The sequence below is a fragment of the Pinus tabuliformis genome, chromosome J (assembly GCF_031772625.1).
Source record: "Pinus tabuliformis cultivar Carrire ecotype Pingquan chromosome J, CPIR1, whole genome shotgun sequence".
Classification (NCBI taxonomy): Eukaryota; Viridiplantae; Streptophyta; class Pinopsida; order Pinales; family Pinaceae; genus Pinus; species Pinus tabuliformis.
In genome coordinates, this window is record NC_142295.1 from 1,264,108,845 (window position 1) to 1,264,118,419 (window position 9,575).

The following is a 9,575-nucleotide window of genomic DNA, read 5'->3' on the forward strand; positions in this document are numbered from 1 at the left end:
TCTACAAGGTCAAAACAAACCCTAAAGTAGGAAGGCCTAGAAAATATTAAGTGGGGGTGACAAGAATGAATCTAAAGTAACAAAGACAAAATACACACCCAAATAAAATTCTCAGGTGACAAATTACACAACCATAAACAAAAACACCACGTCTTGTGAAAAAAACAAGCACACAAGACCAAACAATCACTCAAGCAAAAGTGAAAAAGGCAAAAGAAGCTAAATATGATTATGATATTGAAATCACTAACATATATTATTTTCCACTTCACCAGCTAAATAAATCTGAATAACTAAATTAATATTCAAGGGAAATAACCTCAACAAAAACACTTCAAATCTTCCAAGGAAACCCCTAGATAAATATGACAAAAAGAATCTAATATGAACCAAGTAATGTAGATTCTGAGCTAAAGAGTTTGAAATATAATAATGATAGTAGAAAGAGATCCAATCAGGCTTGAAATAGCTCAAAGAGAAAATATTTGAGATCAAAACCAAATCAGCCAAGAAAGAAATCCTAACAAGGCCAATTCAACCTAACCAAGCATAAGTACTCTAATTTGTATCATATTTGGGTTCAAAGAAGAGGAAAAAGATCAAATATAAAGACAAAAGTAGGGTCTTATAGGATCTCTAAGGAGATATATGGTTTTAAGTATAGCCATAGGGCTAGAACGCTCAACAATTGGCTCTAAAGCTTCATCCACCCTACAACGTGGCCTATGGGTGTGCCCGAGGAAGGAATTTGACTAACCAATCTTCAATCGACCATAATTTGCTCATCTAGAGTCTGGTTTCAATGTTATTTATTTATTTTTGGATTAAATTTCAAGAGAAATTTAGATATGTTTTAATCCAATCAAATTATGTATAAAAAATTCCATAATTTGATTTGAATTCCCATATTTGTTATTCTCTCGTATAAAAAAACAAAAACAAAAATTAAGATCTCAGATCCAAGGTCTGATTAGATCTGAAAAAAATAAAATGAATGGAGATCTAAAGGAGAAGGAAATCAAAGAAAAATAAATCCAAATAGGCCACAAAGAGGAGAGATATAAAGAAAAACAAGGCAAACTCCCCAATGGAGTTGCCAAATTTGTTTTGGAAAATTACACGGCCACAAGGAGCTATTGCTCCATAGTCCTATAACCCTGACAAGACTATCATATCGAGGAGTATGTGACCAAAATAAATCAAGAAGATAGATCCCAAACCATATGATCCAATATTCCAATCATTCATGCATACAGTTTATTAACTAGGGTTTGAGCTTAAACCTATTATCCTCGCAGATCATTGATGAATGTTGGGTTCGATGCAAAGATTCATTACTACAACTAAGAGATCATGTTGTCCATGTTGCGGGTGGGAACACCCTAGGGTCTTGGATTCAAAACCCCAACAGAGTGGAGGGTAAACAACATCAAGAAATGCTCAGGAAAACAATCTAAATTCTTATACTACTGAACTGGGAAGAAGTGACCTTAGCCGGAGGTCCTACGTTTGGGTAGATCCCGCAAGGTTTAAACCCTATGCTTCCTCCAATGCCTTTGAAACCTATAAATTATCCAAGAAAAGCATATACAACAGCAATAACATAAAGCATGTTCATGATATATACATTAGATCATATAAGAAAATGAACAATTACACATTAATATAAGATTTATAAACAAATCAAAACATGTATCAATGCATAAACACGATAAATATCAGGAGCAAAACAACATTTATTTATTGATGTAAGCTACAAGAAAGGTGGAAAACTACAACCTGAGTCTTCCTCCAGCTCCAAGTAGAATTGTCCTCCGGATCTGTCCTGTCTCGGCCTCAACAATCTTCCTCCATCAACATACATAAGGATATCACAAGAGAGATGAAGGATATCTCAAAAGAGGAAACAAGAGTTTTCTAAAGCTTGGGGAGTGCAGGAGGCACAGGGATTTCTTCAAACCCGATCAGGGATCAATCAACTATAATATCAATATCTCATCTCTTCTCCCTTTGGGCCTTCCCATGGAGGTTTATTTATACTTCTCCAAATTAGTTTTGTTTTGTTTTGTTTTGTTTGTTTGTTTGTTTGTTTTGTTTTGTTTTGTTTTGTTTTTTGTTCTGTTTTGTTTTTTGTTTTGTTTTGTTTTTTGTTTTGTTTTTTGTTTTGTTTGTTTTGTTTGTTTTTTTTTTGTTTGTTTTGTTTTGTTTTGTTTTGTTTTGTGTTTTTTTTGTGTTTTTTTTTTTAGTTGGGCCACGGGCTATAGTAGGTGAGTAACAGGTAAAACCCGTAAACTCTACTCAAAATTAAGGAGATTTATTATTTTTAAGTGTTTTAACACATGTATGCAGGTTGGGTATATGCTGACCCACGTGTACATGCTTTTAACACAGGGAAAAGTAGCATATGGGAAATAAAACATTGTTTTTTATATTTTGGACCAAGTCTGGAAAGGAAGGGTTGCCTTAGGCCATAACCAGAGCATCAAATCTACCAAGAGTGCTAAATGGTGTTATAACAAATGCCTCCTAATATATGAGGTCAAAAGGGGTACATGATGGCTGAAACATATTAAGTGTATAGAAGGAATCATGCCAAGACCGAGGAGGAGTTCACCAGAATTCAGCCTGCCAAGCTAGTGAAAGAGATCAGAAAGAAACTACTCACTGAGATGGGCATACCCATGCTCATAGATAATAAAGCATGTCTGCATGTCAAGTACAAAAGAAGATCCAACATGCATATAAGTATAAAGGAAATGAAAATACATAATGGATCATTCGATCATATCCATGTAAGTACATGTCTGAATATCACATATAAAGAACTGATCAATGATGCTGAAGTATGAAGATGATCACTGAAGTCATAAAGATGATCCAAAAAGTACCAAGTCAAATGGTGGAATAAATGGTACTACACGGCAACTTGGGTGCCAACATATATGATTTCGTTGTAAGGAACCACAACATATAAGGTGGATGGTGTCAACTAGTAGCAACAGGAGCAACTAAAAAGTGAAACAATAAATGTTGATGCAAACCCGAGGTCTTCACCGACCGCTATGGTACATTTTTACACAATGGGAATAAATGATCTCAAGTCGACCATGTGAGAAATCATTTGATTACTGGTCATTGATGTATACCTTTAAGAAATGTGAGACTACTCACCGATAATGATGATGAGAGCCAAGGTACCCAGTACAATCTAACAAGTGCGAATAAATGAGCTATAGTTGAACACTTGGAAGAATCTATCAATCAGGAGATAATGATATTTTCCCACTGTCAATAGTGAAGGAGTTTGCCACTAATGACTGCAAACCCTAAGGTACTGCCAAATGGACTCTAAATCTCGTTCCCAGAGCAATGAGTTGAAGTTGATGGGAAAATATCCACTAGAAGGAAGGCATTAAGGCATCCTTCATCAATCTAGCATGAGTGTAACTCGTATGCCAATAATGTGAAAGGAATCATATGAATAAAGATGTAGTAACCGAACCGAAGCATGTTTCTGGTGTACACAAGATGTAGCTAGTGCAGGATAGAAACCCTATGAACCAACCAATAATGAAATCTGACACAGAGGCGAGGAATCCACCAATAGGGTTAAATGGAAACCAAGGTATTGCACGAATCCCAATTTGTGATAATGAAAGCTTCTATTAAACACAAGGGAAACCACTCAGTCAAAGACCCATGATACTGATCGATGTTGAGCACAAGATGACCTATCAATAATGAAAATAGGGCTAGGATGCGGCTCTAGATCTACTCTTAAAGTAAATTTTCATAGTCGATAAGAGCAATACCGCCAGCAAGAAGTCAATGGAGACCTTCTCAAACTAGCATGAGCAAAGGACCAAATAGCTAATGTGATAACAAACATGACTCTGACAACTAGGGATGACCAACTGAAAAATAGGTCAAGAGACACCGCAGAGAGGCTGACTTAGGTTTACTTCCCTTGAACAAAAGCACGACTCAACTGTGACTATATGGCAACATATGATAACTTTGTATAAGTTTGTCATGCAAGAGGCATAAAAAAACTCTCCATATGATTGGAAGAGATAACCAATCAGAGGAGTACTGACTCAATAACAAGGTTAAGGCTCTCCTAAGTCAAACTAAAGCCCATCCCAATGGAGGAAAGACTTATTTTTTGAGTGCTTTGTTCAAGGGTGACACAACTAACTCTAGTTGCCATTAATTATGGAAATAATGTCCTGTTCCCATTCTTTTTTGGATATATATATTTTTTGTCTTTTTCATATTTATGAAGCCTAAAAAAGAATAAAAGAATGTTATAGTACAGTGGAAAGAATGAGTGTCCAAAAACAGATGCTCTAGTTCCTAGGAGGGGAACATTCCTATGCTCAATGCAATGTTGGGTTGTGTTATATACTTTCCACGACTACTATGGGGTCCAGGGCAGCGCCTCGGGAAATTTTTTTTGGACCCTATATTACGTCGGCGAACCTACCTATGGTTTTGTGCATGGTTTTCGCACATGGTTTTGGGCACAATGGTTTTCGGTCCATGGTATTTTGTAGATCCAGTCACGGGAACTATGGTTATGTTCTAATTGGGGGTTAATGGATTTGGGTTATGGATGCTTTGGCATGTATATATATGTATTGTAACCTTGAAAGGAACATAATGAAAAATCAATCTAGTAGTCCCGATTTTGGAATCCAGGGGAAAATCTTTGTGTATATTTGTTTTATGTGTTATTCTCTCGCCATTGTTTATTTTCTTTTTTTAGAATTCGTATGCAGGTAATTTCTATATGGGGTTAAAACCTACATTTGGTATCAGAGCTGTTTTGGCTTCAAGGTGATGCCTTTGTTGCTGAGGGGTTTTGCTCAGGCCTGTGGTAGACCCTGTTCAGTGGGAGATCTGCGAGATCGATTCTGGTGGTGAAAGAAGATGGCAAGTAGTGGAAAGGTAGAGATCAAGAAATTTAATGGTTAGCCTTTTGAGTTGTGGAAACTCAAGATGGAGGATCTGTTGGTGGATAAAGATCAACTGGATCAAAAGGTGAGGAGCACAATATGATTGTGTGTCTCAGATTCAGTATTCTTGAATGTATCAGGGGAAGATATGGCGAAGAATTTGTGGGAAAAGTTAGGGACTTTGTACCAATCTAAGTCTTTGGTGAATAAACTGTTCCTACAAAAAAATATGTATAACCTGAGGATGAAAGATGGAGACTCAGTGACAGAGCATCTGAACGCATTTAATACTATGGTAAATCAGTTATTATCTGTTGATATTAAAATTTCAGATGAAGATAAGTGCATTAGTTTGTTGTGTTCTCTACCAGATTCGTGGGATTGTCTAGTTATTGCAATAGGTAGCAATGCAAATGCCTTGCAGTTTGATGAAATAGTCTCATCCTTGCCAACAGAGGAGATGAGATGGAAAAATATGGAGAGCCAGAAAGGTGATGCCTTGTCTGTACGAGGACGGTCCCAGAATAGAAAAAAAAATAAGTCATCGAGTGGGAGATATAAATCTAGAGGGAGATCTAAATCTCAAGGAAAACCTGTAAAGGTGTGTTGGAAATGCGGAAAGGAAACACAATACGAAAGGGATTGTAAATATAGGGCTCCTGAGAAAGGAAAGGGATCTAATGATGCTGCTTCTGTAGAGGTGAAAACCAGCTCAGATGAAGGTGGGGATGTGTACTTGGATTCTTCTCCAAATACACATGTAGATCATGAGGCATGGTTGATTGACTCAGGTGCATCCTTTCACTTCAAACCCCATAGAGGGTGGTTCTGCGAGTATGAGAAATATGATGGCGGTGATGTCTTCGTGGGGGATGAAAAGAAGGCCAGAATTGTTGGTCATGGAAAATTCAAGTTGAAGTTGCAAGGCGGAAGGATTAGAACACTTCCTTGTGTTCTGCATATTCCTGCACTAACCAGAAATCTGATTTTTGTAAGCAAGTTGGATGATGCAGGTGTAAAAAAAGTGTTCAAGAAAGGTACCCGCAAGATGGTTAGGGGAACACTGGTATTGATGCGGGGAGTTCAGATTGGAACTCTGTACAAGCTGCAAGGTACCACTGTTGTTGATGGGTGCAACAATTCTATGGTTCCTGAAAGTGGAGCAGAAAATCTAGTGGTCTCTAGAGAAAAGACCATGCTATGGCATCAAAGGCTTGGGCATATTGGAGAGAAGGGCCTTCAAATACTTCATGGTAAAGGTATGGTAGAAGGTATGACTAAAAGCTCTCTGGATTTTATTTCTGTGAAAATTGTGTATATGGGAAGTAGAATCGTTTGAGTTTCCCCTCTGGTGGTAAGAGGGCAAAACAGATATTAGAGCTTCTGCACAGTGATGTGTTTGGACCTGTGAAGGTTCCATCACTGGGTAAGTCTATGTACTATGTATCATTTATAGATGACTTCTCAAGGAATACATGGATATATTTCCTCAAGAAGAAATTTGAAGTCTTTGACATGTTTAAAGAATTTAAGGCTCTGGTGGAAAGCCAGAGAGAGAAGAAGATAAAGGTGCTGAGGATAGATAACGGAGGAGATTTTTGCAAGAAGGAATTTGAAGAGTTCTGTAAGAAGTGTGGTATAGCACGACAAAAGACTATTCCATACACACCTCAGAAAAATGGAGTTGCAGAAAGAATGAACAAGACGTTGATGGAAAGGGCAAAGGTGGTGGAGACTGCATGTTACCTAGTCAACAGATCACCTTCATCAGCATTGGAGGATAAGACTCCACAAGAGGTATGGACTGGTAAGAAACCTTCTCTTTCACATTTGAGGGTATTTGGATGTGATGCATATGTACATGTTCCAAAGGAGAAAAGAACAAAGTTGGATAGTAAATCTGAAAAGTTCATCTTTATTGGGTATAAGGATGTAAAGGGTTATAAGCTTTGGAACCCAGTAACAAGGAAGGTTGTGTACAACCGAGATATGGTGTTTAGAGAGGTGAAAGATGTTATTAAACATGAATTCCAACGAAAGGAACCTGAGAAGATAGAGTTTGAGCTTAAGGAGGAATAATCGAACTCTACAGTAGAAGAGGAATCAGACTATGAAGAGCCGCAAACTCCGGTTATGAGAAGCTCAATTCGAGAAAGAAGGTAGCTAGAAAGGTATAGTCCATCTAATTTCTGTTCAAATTTTACCTTATCTATTACTGATGATGATCCCATAACTGTGAAGGAAGCAGTAGATTTAGAGGATGGAAAACTCTGGAAAGAGGCCATGGCTGATGAAATGGAATCTTTGCACAAAAATGAGGCTTGGGATCTAATGGAGTTGCCAGATGGAAGGAAACCCATTGGCAACAAATGGGTGTTTAAGAAGAAGACAAATGCAGAAGGAAAGGTGGATAAATACAAATCACGGTTGGTAGCAAAAGGTTATTCCCAGGTGTCGGGAATTGATTTTGGTGATATTTTTTCTCCTGTTTCCAAGGTAGATTTTATTAGATTACTTTTATATGTTGTTGTTGATTTTGATTTTAACGTAGAATAGATGGATGTGAAGACAACATTTCTTCACAGGGATCTGGAAGAGGAGATCTACATGAAGCAACTTGAAGGCTTTGTAGTGAAGGGCAAGAAAGAACTGGTATGCAAGTTAAAAAAATATTTGTATGGGTTAAAACAATCACCAAGGATGTGGTATGAGAAATTTGATACATTTATACGGGGACTTGGCTTCACCAGAAGCAAAGCAGATCACTGTGTGTATTTTAAATTAACTGGTGACCGTATTATTTATCTGGTCTTGTATGTGGATGATATGGTGTTGGTTGGAAATTACAAAGAAATTATCCAGGATTTGAAGACCCAATTGTCCTCCAAATTCGACATGAAAGATCTTGGTGTTGCAAACTATATTTTGGGAAAAGAGGAAGCTCTAGTTAAACCAGAGGAAGTATGTCAAGACAATACCGTAGAGGTTTAATATGCAAGATAGTAAACCAGTGAAGGTTCCTATTCCTGTAGGTGTAAGTTATCTATTGAACAGTGTCCCAAGACACAAGAAGAAGAAGCCAACATGTCCCGTGTTCCATATGCAAGTGCAGTCAGTAGCCGGATGTATGCGATGGTCTGTACTAGAACAGACATTGCACATGTAGTGGGAGTATTGAGCAGGTTTATGTCAAAACCAGGGAAGGATAATTGGACAGTAGTGGGTAGATTTTTAGGTATTTGTGTGGCACTAGTTATTATGGTATGTGCTACCAAGGAAGACCAGGATTGGACAGAGTTTTGGATATCCGTGGCTTTGTTGATGCATACTAGGTTGGAGATCTGGATCAGAGAAGATCTACAAGTGGCTATGTGTTTAACCTATTTGGAGGTCCAGTCAATTGGATGAGTAAGAAGCAATCTATAGTGGCACTATCAACTACAGAGGGAGAATACATGGCAGCCACTCATGCAAGCAAGGAAGTAGTTTGGTTGCAGAGATTGTGTTCAAGTACGGTGTTAGTATAGGGAGCTATAAGAATAGACTGTGATAGCCAAAGGGAAAATTTCTTGGCAAAGAACCCTACTTATCATTCAAAGAAAAATCACATTGATGTTCAGTATCACTTTGTGAGGGATATGATAGAAGAAAAAAAGGTGTTGCTGGTAAAGGTGGACACTTTGAAGAATAATACATATGCATTGGTAAAATTTGTGAGTTCTGAGAAGTTATCTTGGTGTAGAGAAATAATGGGCATTGTAGAGCTGGATAAATGACTAAGCTCTCATGTCACCCCTGTGGAAAGAAAACAACAAGTGGGAGAATGTTGGGTTGTGTTATATACTTTCCATGACTAGCTCTCCTAGTTAAACGGGGGGGTTAGAGGGGGGGCGGTAGCCCCCCTCTATAGGGTCTGGGGCAGTGGCCCGGGAAAATGCTTTTTGGACCTATATTAGGTGGGCGAACCTACCTATGATTTTGCGCATGGTTTTCGCACATGGCTTTGGGCGCGATGGTTTTCGGCCTATGGTATTTTGTAGATCCAGTGAAGGGAACTACGGTTATGTTCTAATCCAGGGTTAATGGATTGGGGTTATGGATGCTTCGGCATGTATATATATGTATTGTAACATTGAAAGGAACATAATGAAAAATCAATCTGGTAGTCTCGGTTTTGGGATCTAGGGGAAAATCTATTTATATTTGTTTTATGTGTTATGCTCTTGCCATAGTTTATTTTCTGTTTTTTAGAATTCATATGTAGGTACTTTCTATACAGGGTTAAAACCTACATGCAAGGTGACAAAATTGGTCAATGAAACTCAAAGGAATGTTCTTTCCATGGGTAAAAGGGTGTGCCAAGTTGCAGAGGCTAAGTGATTGCAAGGTTGATTTTGCAGAAGACATGGTCAAAAGGTGGCTTAAACACGAGTCCAAGTGAAGCCGGCTCAAGGCCAAAAAGTACAAATGGTCAACATGTAATGCAGCAGTACAACTCAACACAAAGGAGCCTCTAGGGTATAAAGCCAAAAAATAGTGAAGAAGAAAGAGAATGAGTCTCCAATGCACAAGTCATGACAGGACTAAAGAGGACTCTCAAACCTACTCAATATAGCA